Source organism: Danio aesculapii, chromosome 17, assembly GCF_903798145.1.
Source record: "Danio aesculapii chromosome 17, fDanAes4.1, whole genome shotgun sequence".
NCBI classification, from domain to species: domain Eukaryota; kingdom Metazoa; phylum Chordata; class Actinopteri; order Cypriniformes; family Danionidae; genus Danio; species Danio aesculapii.
In genome coordinates, this window is record NC_079451.1 from 50,375,107 (window position 1) to 50,391,160 (window position 16,054).

Below are 16,054 nucleotides of genomic sequence, written 5' to 3' on the forward strand. Positions count from 1 at the left end.
CATCATAGTATCACTGACCAAGCCCAAGAATATGCTTATTCACTCTAAACGGGTCCACAAGAGTGCCTTTATTGATGGATGCATATCAGATTTTTAGTTCTTCTCGGTTTATCCAGCAGGATCAGATACTCCTCCTGCTGAATCAGCAGACATCTGGGTCTTTGAGACCATTTCCAGACCTTCATGTCAATTCGTTAACCCTTAGTGGGCTGTAAATGGGTTACAAATGCTCCAGAGAATCAATATCATCCATCGTTCAACCCCTAAAACACTGCCAGGGACTTACACGCATGCTTTCAGATCAAATGCTGTAAAAGATAAGCAATAAAAAACGCACAAAAACTACTCTAAATCATTTCGAGTTCTTCTAGCTCAACACTGCATGCTGTTTCTCTGTTATTGGCGGTGTAATTTACAAGCACTTTCTGAGTGAAAACCGTTACACTAGAATTTTGTTGACATATTGTTGGTGTAAAAAGAATGTCAGATGTACAATGTTTTCATGCAAATGCTGTCTCTTGGTAAAATTTAGTTTTAGCAGACTGATGCCAACACAAAAAAATCTGTAATATTAAAAAATTATTATACATCATTATGATAGTTTATTGTGTTATGCGTCATTGCTATGTGTGGAATTTAGAAGCTATTCCTGACTGAAAATGTTAAGTGCAGAAATTTTACAAAGCATTTACTGAAATCTACTTGATATATACAAGTTTATTTAATAATTTGCATTATTTTATCGATCGATGCATTCAATTAATTGTTGATTAAACTCTGTTAACAACATTAGTTATACATTAAAAATAGAAAACGTCACAACTGGGTATCCCAAAAACAAGTGAAAGATTAAAAAAATGACAAGGGGACAGGCAAGGTACCAAAACCAATGAAAACGTGAAGTGCAAAAATGAAGCACAAAAATGAATCAAACAAAACTAAACAGGAATCCAAAAACACAGTAACGATACTAAACAAAGTGAACAAACAAACCAAACACGATGAACAGGACAACAAATAAAGCAGGACAGAACTAAAAAGAACATTGCACATCCAAAGGCAAACTAAGCACAACATAACCGGGGTTATAAAGACAGAACAAATTGTTGAGTGATCACATGACTATGATACGAAACACAAAAACCAAAACAAGAGCTGGTGCCCTTGAAGACCACCAGAGGGCACTGCAGCAGGTGTGACAGAAACTGTTCAGTTAAATATTCAATAGAATTAACAGAAAAATCTACTATTTTTAATACTCAAATTATTGTTCATTTATAGTTTACGTTAACTTATGTAGAACGTGTTAACAAATGGAACCTTATAGTAAAGTGTTAGCATTTTTTATTGACAGTAATATTATCAAAGCATCTCAGACTCCAAAAACATAAACATCCAGTCACTGACAAACCACACACAAGTATCATTAAATTAGCACATATCTAAACAGTCAGAGGCTTTTCCTGCCAAGACAACATTTCGAAAAATAAATAAATAAACAAATAAATAAATTAATTAAAAGAAAATAATTTGCCAAAGATACTGCATAAGTGCAAATACAAATGAAGGTTAATGCTCATATCTTTTATTTTATTATAGAAAAAAAAAATCAATCCCTTGTCACCAGTATCAGTCTGTGATTTCAAAAGATTTTAAAAGTGTGAATATATATAAAAATAAAATAGAAAGTGACTGTCAAATGACAATAACTTTTTTTTTTAAATATGCAATTTACAAAATAATTAGTATACATTTTAACTAAAGCATGCACCTATTCAAGTAACTATTTAAAAATTCTCAAATAACATTTTAAATTAAACACTGAATATTTTAAACGCACATATAAAAATAAGTATAACTTATAAAATGACTTACTCTTTCACATTTCACTGCTTTTAAACATAGTTTCTGCCTGCACACGGTCAGATTTCTACTGAATTAACTCATGCTGTTTTAGTGCTTCTAAAACTAAAATGAAAACTCAATCACTTTCACTGTTTTATCTTGCATCAGATATTATTTTGTTTCCATTTTTGGGGTGAAAAAAAAAAAAACTTTAAACTCCATACACTAACTGTCAAATTACATTATTTTTTAATAATAGTAAAGTCACTGAAACTATACGAAAAAACACACATGAATGGAACAATTGTTGACCTAAATGTGACCAATCTATTATTGATATTTTGAATCTGAATTATTGATTTTCATCTGTTCATCATCCGCTTTATTTAAATTTTACATTCATTTATTTTTCTTTGGCTTAGTCTCTATTTCAGAGGTCACCAAAGTGAAATGAACCACCAACCATTCTGGTATTGTTCTACACGGCGGATGTCCTTCCTGCCACAACCCAATACTGGGCACCTATACACTCATTCACACACACACTCGTACACTATGGCCAATATGATTTATTCAATTCACCTGTACCACATACAGTAGGTGTTTGGACTGAGGGGGAAACCGGAGCACCTGGAGGAAACCCACCCCAACATGGGGAGAACATGCAAACTCATTACCACTGAGTCACCGTGTCACCTTAATTTTACAGATTTTTAGTATAATTGTGTTTTGTCATTTTTTTAATTACTGATCTTTTTGTTTAAAAAAAAAAAAGAGAAATATTTCTTGGACAACAATAAAATAGAGTGATTTGTAAAATGCAAGTTAGCACTTTTAGAGTCAAAAATACATATACAGGCAAAATAAAATTAATACTTATGGCTCCTGACAACATAATTGCTTTGCTTCATAAGATATAAATAAATCGCCATGCATTATTATTATTCTTTTGCCTGCTTTTTTTTTTTTTTTTGGGGGGGGGGGGGGTGTTCTCATAGTGATAACTAGTGACTTGCATTATATGAATCACTAAGGACCACAATTTTACACAAGAACAAAAAAACTCCAGCAGAAACAAAATCCCAGCAAATAATATAACCAAAAATGGTCATTTAGGGAGCATGATTACATTAAATTCTAATAACCTGATGATGATTTTTTTTTTAAGCATGCATTAATCTGCACGCATGTTGCTGTTCTCTCCTAAACTCCAAACTCCATAGAACTACCGTGAGAAAATGCAGATACAAAACCAATGCTATATCTGAAATGAGCTACCGAGAGCAGAGGACGTAGATAGTGCAGATTTGGCTCCTACAGATAAGCTGTTGTGTTGGTGTTTCTGACTCATGTTCATCAGAAAGACGAATACGCTGACATGAGGAAAAGATTAAGAAAACGTTCACGTAATATGCAAATTATGTGGCAAATGATGCATCTGACATTTGATAAAAGTCCATTTTCTTAGCATTTTTAATCAAGTAAATCAAACGCACAAAAAAACAGGCCAACTGATAAATGTATATCCTGACTGCACTAAAAATACTAAAATAATTGTACAGCTAACTTTTATCATGACACTTTCGCTTGTTTCCTTTTATAGAGGTTGTTTACCAAATTAATAGATGTACTTGTACATCTATATGTTTTAAACTTGGTTACACTTCATTAATGCTTATCTATTTCAAGAGATCTGCTTGTCTTCACGCTAAAAAACACCATCTGTCTCACAAGTGAACAGAAAATGCCTAGACAGATGTGCAGACATAAAATTAATGACATCTTCAGTGGATTTTCATCCACTTTGAATGGCTAGAATGCAGGAATGACTAGAACAAACGCCTAACCCTTAATATATTAGGCTACAATGCAATTTGTGCACGTGGTGTATTCTTATCTATTTATTCTGTTGTTTCCTTTTGAAAGCTACACTATTTAAAAAAAAAAAAAAACATTAAATAGACAGGTCTTACTCCATTTTAAATAATGTATATCATCAACAACATCAACAATTTACAACAATGCAACACAAAATGGCGTGGATAAGTGCACAAACAGGAAAATTCACAAACAGGCGAGTTTAGACAAGTCAAATTTGAGTATAAACATAACTAAACCAAAATATAGCCAAATATATTCGAAACAACCTTCTAAACAAACTACCCAACCTAAAATATAACCATAATACAATTGAGGTAAAGTTGGTTTTATATTCGCACATTCGTTCACTGACAACTTGTTACCTATTGTTTACCACGTTATTATTTTCAGTCTGAAATCACATGCTATAGCATTATTTGAAAACAACATTAGCACTAATTTATTGACTGTGAGCACTGTTGTATGTTGATCGTCATTAGCTGCTAATATGATTTCACAGAAATTAAATTAATAAGGAAAAAGTCTGAATGTGTGAATATAAAACCAACTTTACCTCAATAGAAATGATGACTGAATATAACTTAAGCTCACGAATCAAGATTGCGGTAAAGTTGCTTTTATATTCACACATTTGTACTTTCTGCTTAATAATATAATTTTAGAAAAGTATTCTTTGCAAATTATAAATATTGAAATCATACAAGCAGCAAATGACTATCAAAGTACAACATTGTTCAGTCATATAGTGCTAATGTTGTTTTAAAGTCATGCTTACATGTGATTTCAGTTCGAATATTCAAAGTACAATGATAAACAATATAGGGAGCATAACTTAAACGAATGTGCGAATATAAAACCAACTTTACCTCAACCGCAATAAGAGGCTGTTGATTTTTGATCTTTGATGACTAACTCTTAATCCTGAATATGTTAGGCTACAATGCAATTTATGTATGTGGTGTATTCCTATCTATTTATTAGGTTATATACTTTTGAAAGCTACACTATTTCAAGAAAAAAAAAACATCAAATAGACAGGCCTTACTCAATTTCAAATAAATCACATCATCAACAACAATACAACACAAAATGACACAGATATGTGTACAAACAGGAAAATTCACAAACAGGCGATTTCAGACATGTCAAATTTGAGTATAAACATACAAAACTAAACCAAAATATAGCCAAATATATTTGAAACAACCTTCTAAAGTGAACAAACTACCCAACCTAAAATATAGCCATGTAAAATTGAGGTAAAGTGGGTTTTATATTGACAAATTGTTCCCTATATTACCACGCTTTTATTTTTGTTCTGAAATTACATGCTATAGCATTACTTCAAAACAACATAAGCACTACTTCCGTGAACACTGTTGTACGTTGATAGTTGTTAGCTGCTAATATGACTTCACTATTTAGAGATTAAATTAAGGAAAAAGTCTGAATGTGTGAATATAAAACAAACTTTACCTCAATAGAAATAATGACTTAATTTAACTTAAGCTTACATTTCAAGATTGTGGTAAAGTTGGTTTTATATTCACACATTTGGACTTTCTCCTTAATAATAACATTTCAGAAAAGTAGTCTTTGCAAATTATAAATAGTGAAATTATATTAGCAGCTATCAAAGTTACAACATTGTTGACAGTCAATAATATAGTGCTAATGTTGTTTTCAAGTCATACTTGCATGTGATTTTAGTCAATAATCAAAAGTACAATGGTAAACTATATAAGGAACATGTCACAAGTTATCACTAAACGAATCTGCCAATATAAAACCAACTTTACCTCAACCATAATAAAACAGGCTGTTGTTTTGAAAGTCATAAACTATTAGATAATCAAATTTCTTGCTAATAATCAACAAACTAAGCTGAAATAAGCTTAAAAGGTAAATAAATTACAATTACCTACCGTTAAGCGAGCATCGTGTGAACTCAATCTAGGCGTTATCATTCCTTTCAGCAGGAATGCTACATTTGAAAGTCATAAACTATGAACTAATCACTTTTCTTGGTAACAATTAACAAGCTATAAGGTAAATAAATTACAATAAACCTTTAAAAGAGCACTCAATCTCGGTGTAATCTTTGAGTCGTTACATTTGAAAGTCAAACCATAAGCTTACTTTAATCAAATGTATTGCAAATAATCAACAAGCTAAGCTGAAATAAGCTTATAAGGCAAATTAATTACAATTAGCCTACCTAAGGTTATCTTTAAAAGAGCATCGTGTGAACTCAACCTCGGCGTTACTTTCAGCCGTTACATTTGAGAGTCAAACTATAAGCTAATCAAATTTCTTGCTGACAGTAGCATATAGACGATAAATAAATTAAAATAAGCGTACATACCTTTTAAAAGTCTTCGTACGAACGAACTCCCGACGTTAATCTTCATTCAAGTCGTACATTTTCCTCTTAAATTCCTGTCATGAGCGTGAAAACCATGACCCAAACTTTTCGAAAGGTCAAGATGTAACGGTCACATGTCTGGAACAGCCAGTCAAACGTGTCTATCAGAAAGGGTGACAAACATATAAACTAGCCTATAGTTGTTTTCTTTCGATGTGCAAATTATTGATATGGCCAACTTTTTTTAAATTTAACATTAACCTAATAATAAATAAATTAAAACTGTATGTTTGTGGGCAGAGGAGCAATTTTGGCAGTGGGCGGAGTCACTTGTGTTAGCAAGTGTTAGCTTCGACTGGACTCATCGTGAGGTGTTTTTTTTTTTTTGTTACTCATGTCTAAATAGCCTATTTTTGACAACATAATTGGATAATATAGAATAGATAACACATTTTATAATTAACATAAGAGTTTATCTGTATTTACTTGCAGCTTTAAGCTTATAATATGCTTAAATACTTCAATAAATGTCAACAGCAATATTAACAACAAACTGATATTCGTCCATGACATAACATTGACTATAGACGATATAAATATACACTAATATCTGTACAATGGCATGATAGGAAATACAAGAATATTAACATTATATTGTGTTAGCATTTGTTTTCAGCATTTTACAATACACCAGTGTTGGAAATTGAACTTGTATAACTATTTACATGTTCTTAGGAATAATATATTAGGATTTAGTGTCGAATTAGCAAGATTTGTTGCTGAAATACCTATCAAATTACCATAAAAATGTTTTTAAAATGTCTTAAAGGGATAGTTCACCCAACAATTTTAATTCTGCCATGATTTACTCACCCTTAAATAAATTGTTCCAAACCAGTTTGAGTTATTATTATTATTTTGTGTTCTCCCCATGTTCGTGTGGGTTTACTCCAGCTACTCTGGCGCTATAGGGGAATTGAATAAACTAAATTGGCCGGAGTGTGTGTGTGAATGAGTGTGTATGGGTGTTTCCCAGTACTGGATTGCAACTGAAAGGGCATCCGTTGTGTAAAAGTTGGCGGTTCATTTCGCTGTGGCGACCCCTGATAAATAAAGCGACTAAGCCAACGGAAAATGAATGACTGAGTTACTATTTTGTTTTGTTAAACACAGATGAAGACATACTGAAGAATGCTGGTGACCTGTAACCACTTCCATAGCATGTGTTTTTCCTACTATGACAGTCATTGGTTACAGGTTTCCAACATTCTTCAGAACATCTTTTATTATTCAATATTTTATGTTTTATTCTTCAAATGTCCCTTCAATAGCCTACCGCATTCTTTATGTCAAATTTGACCTCTCAAAGCCATTAAAGCTCCAATGTTCCTATCATGTGCAGCGCTATTATTCGCATCCTGATCACCCAAGCAAAAATGTTAATGTCTCAATGAAAAGTCATCCATGACACGAGGAAAGGTGAAGCCATGACAAAGAGATGCCTGTGCACAATCCATCACTATTAATGTGCTACAGACAGGGATAAGTGGAGGTTACTTCAACCTTGGACACATTTACCTTAATTTCCTTTCATTATCCATTTGAGGGCTGTTCACCAGTACTGCTGACATGATGCATTTTTACAGAAAGCCTGCTTTTCAGACACATGCATGGCCTCAGATCTGTGTAGGCCAGCAGTTTGCTGTCGGATTTAGAGAAATAAGTTATTAATCATATTTATTAGATGAGAGATTCATCTCACCTTGAGATCACGGAGGATTAGTGTTTCCTAAAAAACTAATTTCCTGCCTCTCACACTTTTTCTTCACACTTGAAACTGTAAATTCACAGGTTTGATGGATCATGTTGGCAACACTGCATTCATTTTGTCAATAAATGCTGTGAACATTTTTAAAATATGGCTGGTTGTATTACTGCAGTAAATATTTAGTAAATATTTAAATATTTAGTTTATGTTTGTATAGTTTCATTATTTACTATATGTCGTATCAATCATTCATTTATTTTCCTTCAGCTTAGTCTCTGGTTCAGGGGTCACCACATCGGAATGAACCGCCAACTATTCCAGCATATGGTTGTTACGCAGCGGATGCCCTTCCAGCCGCAACCCAGTACTGGAAAACACCAATACACACTCATAAACACTCGCACTCATACACTACGACCAATTTAGTTAATCTAATACACCTATGGGGCGACGCAGTGGCGCAGTAGGTAATGCTGTCGCCTCACAGCAAGAAGGTCGCTGGTTCGAGCCTCGGCTGGGTCAGTTGGCGTTTCTGTGTGGAGTTTGCATGTTCTCCCTGCGTTCGCGTGGGTTTCCTCCACAGTCCAAAGACATGTCCAAAAGACAGTCCAAAGACAGTCCAAAGTACCTGCGTTCGCGTGGGTTTACTCCACAGTCCAAAGACATGTGGTACAGGTGAATTGGGTAGGCTAAATTGTCTGGAGTGTGAATGAGTGTGAATGGATGTTTCCCAGAGATGGGTTGCAGCTGGAAGGGCATCCGCTGTGTAAAAACATATGCTGGATAAGTTGGCGGTTCATTCCGCTGTGGCGACCCCGGATTAATAAAGGGACTAAGCCGAAAAGAAAATGAATGAATGAATAATTCAACTATAGCTCATGTCTTTGGACTGTGAGGAGACCCACGCCAACATGGGGAGAACATGCAAACTCCACACAGAAATGCCAACTGACCCCGCTGGGACTCGAGCCAATCACCTTCTCGTTGTGAGGTGACAGTGATAATCACTGAGCCACCGTACTGCAGACTATATCTTATATCCCCACATCTAAATGATTTATTTGTGAGTACCAACACATGTTAGAAGCACAATAATTAAACATTTTACTCCAGTGTTTAATGTTGCATGATTTGTAAATGTGATGACCCATGCACAATCAGTTTTATTATCTAGATGTAAATCACGAACGCAACTATTGTTACTCAGGATGTGGCTGACATGTTTATATTTGCAGCACTTATAATAATATATTGGCTTTAGTGGCTCATTTTTTAATATCTACTCAAATAATTCAGGATTTGTCCATTTGTAATTGCGTTTAAATTTTGAACTACAGTTTAAGTATTGACTTAATTTAAAGTCAATAAATAAAATATTTCTGTAATATTATTAATTCAATGCCAATGTATTTAAATACACCATAACAGATTGAAAATATTTTAAAATTAAAAAATTCATTATTTTTTTTTAATATCATGCATTTTCAGTTCTTCAGTTAGCCCTATTGGATGACACGGTGGCTCAGTGGTTGGCACTGTCACCTCACAGCAAGAAGGTCGCTGGTTCAAGTCCCGGCCAGACCAGTTGGCAATTCTGTGTGGAGTTTGCATGTTCTTCCCATTTTGGTTTTGGTGTGGGTTTCCTCCGGGTGCTCCAGTTTCCCCTAAGTCCAAACACATGCAATATAGATCAATTATAGGGGAATTGATGAACTAAATTAGCCGTAGTCTATGAGTGTGTGAATGTAAAAGTGTATGGATGTTTCCCAGTACTGGGTTGCAGCTGGAAAGGCATCCGCTGCATATAACATATGCTGGATAAGATGGCGGTGCATTCTGTTGCGGTGGCCCCAGATTAATAAAGGGACTAAGCCGAAAAGAAGATGAATGAAAGTTGGTGGTTCATTCCGCTGTGGCGACCCCTGATGAATAAAGGGACTAAGTCAAAGGCAAATAAACGAGTTAGCCATATTTAATACTTTTAATTAAATAATACATATAATTGTCTTGACTGAAAGTGACTTTAATACATGTTTTATTGAAAATATTGGCTCAAATAGAATTTTGTTTTGTTTTAAGTACATAATTATATATCCTATTTCATTTATGTATGGCTGTCAAATATACATCACATGTTTTTTAGATGAGAAAACTGTAATACAAATGAATGAACTTCAAACACATCAAAGTTTTTATGGTGAGTCATGACATTTGGATTTCTGTAACCATTTAGCTCACCCAAAAATGAAAACGACGTCTTTCTCTATTTCTATAATGCCATAATACTATCTTACTATTGCTTTCTTAAAAGCACAGTTCACCCAAACCTCTAAATTCTGTCATCATTCACTTCACTTGTCACTAATCTGCCTGAGTTTATTTTTTCCTGTTAAAGACAAAAGAAGTTGTTTTGAAAAATGTTGGAAACCTGTAGCCATTGACTTCCATAGTATTTGGTTTCACACTATAGAATTTAATTCAGGGTGACACGGTGGCTCAGTGGTTAGCACTGTCACCTCATAATAAGAAAGTCGCTGGTTCAAGTCTGGGTCAGTTGGAATTTCTGTGTGGAGTTTGCATGTTCTGCCAGTGTTGGCGTGTGTTACATGTCCATGTTTTTAATTTTCATTTACTTGCGTTACTTTGTCGCCCTCTAGTGTTTTGTTGATGTTTGTGTTTTGATTAAGTTGATTCCTCCGCACCTGCAGACCATTGACCGCCGGCGATTTAAGAGCTCGCGCAGCAGCACTTCAGCGACGGGGATTTGAGCGGCCGTCCAGACGTGGAGTTGTGCTCCTTTTGTGTTCAGCCTTCGTTTATTGTGTTTTCTCCCCACGCTTTGTTTGTATTTGACTATTCAGTTAATAAAACCCCCTAGACCGATCTGTTTGTGTTTTTCCCTCATTTAATGTTGTGACCGTGGTCGTAACAGCGTGGGTTTCCTCCGGGTGCTCCGGTTTCCCCCACAGTCCAAAGACATGCCACAGTCCAAAGACATGCGCTATAGAGGAATTGGATGAGCTAAATTGTCCGTAGTGTATGAGTGTGTGCGTGTTTGTGTGTGTGAATGTGAGTGTGTATGGGTGTTTCACAGTAATGGTTTGTGGCTGGAAGAGCATCCGCTGCATAAAACATATGACGGAATAGTTGGCGGTTCATTCCGCTGTGGTGTCCCCTGATAAATAAGGGAATAAATCAAATTAATGAATGAATTTTCCTTATGTTCATTTGATAGCGTTTTTGATGAATAGGCTTTTAATGGAGGGACAGAAATCTCTCAATGTGTTCTGAAGATGAACAAACGTGATGAGGGTGTGTAAATGATTGCAGTTTTCAATTTTGGGGCAGAACTCGTCTTTATGATGGTACGTTTTATGTGATTTCTGCAGTACGGTTTCATCAAGCCTGTGTGCAATCTGATAATGATCTCCTGCGGTTTCACAAACTCCCGCTGTAGAGTGTAAAATCTCTCTCAGAGCATAATGAGTTTGTGTCAGAGCTCATATTGTCAGGTATAGACCTAAAGCACCCTGTAAAGTGCTCATGCAAACCATGACTAATCCCTGAGTCAGGAGAAATTAAAGAAACATGCACCCTTTTAGAAAATAGGCTCATTTTATTGCTCACCTAGAGTTAAACAGTTGAGTTTTACTATTGTTCAGAAATTAATTCTACATTCTGTTTCACTGCAAATTAAAAGATTTTCTTACTTAGAGTTTTTGTCTTGTTTCTAGGCCAAATATCAAGAAATGTGTATATTAAGAAGTGTTTTTAGGAAGGAATCAGTCTCATGTTCTCCACTCTTCCATGACCACCACAGTAGCTGCTCAGGATTCGGTCTGGTCCAGGATATGGAAACCTTGGGATCATCACGTCGTTGGTCTTGGATCGAATCAGGGACTCTGCATAGTCTGAGGGCCTCGGGAAGAGTATCCCCAGGTGGAAATGGAGAATAAAGAGAATAATTAGCGTAGCTGCTGTTCATAGTGTATATAAACAAGATGCAGAACCTGTGTGGAAGCCCCCTAAGTGGTGCACTGAGTGTATGCTTTACTAAACAGATAGGTCTTTAATCTAGTTTTGAATTGGGAGATATTGGGATTAAATCAAGAACAAGCTATATGATCTGATAATGGGGTGAGCAAAGTAATCTTAACGACGAGATGATCCCAAGGTTTCCATATCCTGGACCAGGCCGAATCCTGAGCAGCTACTGTGGTGGTCATGGAGGAGTGGAGAACATGAGACTGATTCCTGTGATGCTCCAGAGACAGACGAGTCTTCGCTGAGGCCAGCTTCCAGCCTCCGCCACTGAGACTGCAGCTCTGCACAAGACGTTTGGCCAGCGGAGAAATTAAAATGGTCGTGCCCAACTGAGCCTGGTTTCTCTCAAGGTTTTTTTTCTTCATTTCCGCCATTAGTGAAGTTTTTTTCCCTCTCCGCTGTCGCCACTGGCTTGCATGGTTCGGGATCTGTAGAGCTGCGCATCGATGGATTTGCTCTTCAATATTTGGACTCTCAGTAGTGATTATTAATCCACACTGAACTGAGCTCAACTGAACTGAACTTAAACACTACAAACTGAACTACACTGTTCCTATTTACTGTGACCTTTTATGTGAAGCTGCTTTGACACAATCTACATTGTATAAGCGCTATACAAATACAGCTGAATTGAATTGAATCATTTCAAAGTGAAAACAAGATTATTCTGCTTACCCCATTGGCAGATTATTTTAGGCACTGCAAGTTTATTTATATAGCACATTTCATATATGGTGGCAATTTAAAGTGCTTTGCTTAAACAGGAATAAAAAAGACAAGCAGAAGAACATACAAACAAATAACAGTGATTAAAATGTGTGAAACAGGTTATAAAAGAGTGAAAAAGAAAAGAAAGACATAACTGTCACGATCACCAGCGATCGTAACTTCCTAGATTGCTGGGTCTCACACACATTCACTTGGACTACAAATCCGCCATTCATGGACTACATTTTCATACATGCACTCCGTTCCACAAACACACATGCTTCCTCATTTTGACTGATTACACTCGCACCACCTGAGGATTGTCAAAGACTGATTACACACACTATTTAAACAACACACACTCTCACTTACATTGCCGAGTCTTGTTATCTGTAAAGTGACATTACAACGCGGTTTTCTTAGTCTTGTTCCTCTGTGTTTTGGATCTTTGCCTGGCTTCCCTTTCTCCTTGTCTGCTGCCTGTCTACCGACCTCTCGCCTGTGTTTGGCTACGATTCTGGACTGCCTTTATACATCTGTTTGCACCTGTGTTGACCATTGCCTCCTTGACTTTGAATAAACCTGCACGTGGATCCTAAACCTCAGTTGTCTCTGTCACTCCCAGTGTTACAATAACAGTGCAATCTGTGGGACGTAGCACAGTGCTCACTAAGTAAAGGCACAGCTAAACTGATGTGTTTCAGTCTTGATGTGAATGTGCCTCATGTTGGAGCACATCTGATAATTTCTGGAAGCTGGTTCCAGCAGTGGGGGGCGCTGTTAGTAGCTGATGGCGGACCCTGCTTTGACTGAACCTTTGGGATTTCTAGTTTATATGATTCTGACACCCCATTCACATGGGGCGTCAACGCTTCCCATTCACTTTGAATGGCTGACGTCAAGCGTTGCCAAAATGAACTGTTGGTCCATCGGCGCTGCTTCAGCGATGTTGCCTGCTGCAGAAGTTGGGGATTTCATAACTTTTCAAGTGCCAACAGAAGCGTCAGCTAATCAGATTGCTTTATGCTAATACCCCAGCTCAGACAGTAGCCAACTTATTTCATTGGCTGACGCTGCTATAACAATCGCATCAGCCCCAACTTTAGAAACACCCTCATTCAAGCGTTGACGCTGAAGCCCCGGGTGAATGCGCATCGATGGATTTGCTCTTCAGTGTTTGGACTCTCAGTAGTGATTATTAAACCACACTGAACTGAGCTAAACTGAACTGAACTTCACAGATTCAATTTACTATAATCTTTCATGTGAAGCTGCTTTGACACAATCTACATTGTAAAAGCGCTATACAAATAAAGGTGAATTGAATTGAATGCACAGTGAAGATCTGAGTAATCTGGTTTGTATTCAGTGAGCATATCTGTAATGTATTGAGGTCCTAGGCCATTTAGTGATTTATAGACCAGTAATAATACTTTAAAATCTATTCTGAATGTGACTGGGAGCCAGTGTAAAGACCTGAGGACATGTGTGATGTGCTCTGATTTCCTGGTTCTGGTCAGAATCCTGACCGCAGAGTTCTGGATGAGCTGTAACTGTCTGACTGTGTTTTTTCAATAGTATCAGGATGCAGCCTTTATGTGGCAAGCTGAGATGCATGTCAGACACAATGCACTCAATAGAGTGAGTGAAGTTAGGGGAGTTAGGGGTGGGGTTAGGTGAGCGCATTAAAAAGCATTGGATGCAGCTTAGATTCCACTGCACCAGGTCTGCATCCAGACCCCTCTCTGTTTTTTGGGAAGGCCAGTGAGGAGTCCATTACAGTAATCCACCCTGCTGCTGATAAAAGCCTGAACAAGTTTCTCACTGGAAACAAAGCATCTAATTCTTGCAATGTTTTTGAGATGACAGTGCGCTGATTTACTGATTTACTGTTTTGACATGACTACTGAAACTCAGATCTGACTCCAGAATCACACCAAGATTCTTGACGTTATCTTTTGTTGTTTGACCCTTAGAGCCAAAGTACCCATTCACCTTGAGAACCTCATCTCTGTTCCCAAACACAATCACTTCAGTTTTCTCTTTGTTTAACTGAAGAGTTTGTTTTAATTGTTGTTCTTAAGAAAAAAAAAATGTATTTAAAGTTCTTATGACCTAGACCAAGGGTGCCTGTTCCTGGAGATCTACCTTCCTGCAGAGTTCAGCTACAACCTTGATCAAACACACCTGTCTATAATTACCAAGTGTTCCTTTAGAACTTAGTTGGTTTAAGCTGCGGTCACACTGGGCTTTTCCTCCAATAGACTTCCATTCATATGCAGTTCGCTGCGGTGCAAAGTTCAAACTTGGTGAACTCTGACCTGCGAAATCGCATCACTTGACTGCGAGGAACCAATCGAGGATCAAAACAGGACCTCTCTGGACAGAAATTCAAAACACGGAGCAATCGCTCGCTTTTTTAATGTCTACCCTGCTGAAAAATCCAGCTTAAACCAGCCTAGGCTGGTTGGCTGGTTTTAGCTGGTTGACCAGCCTGGTTTTAGAGGGGTTTTGGCCATTTCCAGGCTGGTTACCAGCCTTTTCCAGCCTGGTCTTAGCTGGTCAGGCTGGAAAATGACCAGCTAAATCCAGCTAAAACCAGCTTGACCAGCCTGGTTTAAGATGGACATAGCTGGTTTTGGCTGGGCTCCCAGCCTGGCTAGGTGGTCAAGCTGGTTTTAGCTGGTCATTTTCCAGCCTGACCAGCTAAGACCAGGCTGGAAATGGCTGGAAACCAGCCTGGAAATGGCCAAAACCCCTCTAAAACCAGGCTGGTCAACCAGCTAAAACCAGCCAACCAGCCTAGGCTGGTTTAAGCTGGATTTTTCAGTAGGGTAATTATCTTGTTTAATACCGCCCCTTTTCACAGCGCCATATGACAGAATTTCGCACACACAAAGCCCAGTGTGACCGCAGCTTTAGTTGTGTTTGATCAGGGTTGGAGCTGAATTCTCTAGGAAAGTAGATATCCAGAAACAGGATTGTGCACCCCCAGACTAGACTGTTTTCATTTTCCATCGATCATGATGTATGTCAATATGTCAAGCTTTAAATAAAAATAATATCAAAACTCTGTGGTCATTTTTGAGTGAGATGCTAAAGGTCTTTTCCAATCCAATGATCTATGCCTGTGGTTCTCAAACTGTGGTACGCGGGCTTCCTCCTAGTGGTACGCGGAGGAATTGCTGAATAATGAAAGAACACATTTTAACACATAACAACAGTACACATTTTCAACCTCTCCATAATCAAACACACCTGAATCAACTTATAACATCAGAAGAGACTCCAACACCTGAAGTTAATGGGTCAGAAAAAGGAGACATCCAAAATATGTACTGTTGGTGTGCCTCCAGGAACAGGGTTGGGAAACACTGGCTTAGAATGTTTGTTTAAGTTTAAGAATTGATTCCGAAGCGGTGATTTGACTGATGTGAAAAGTG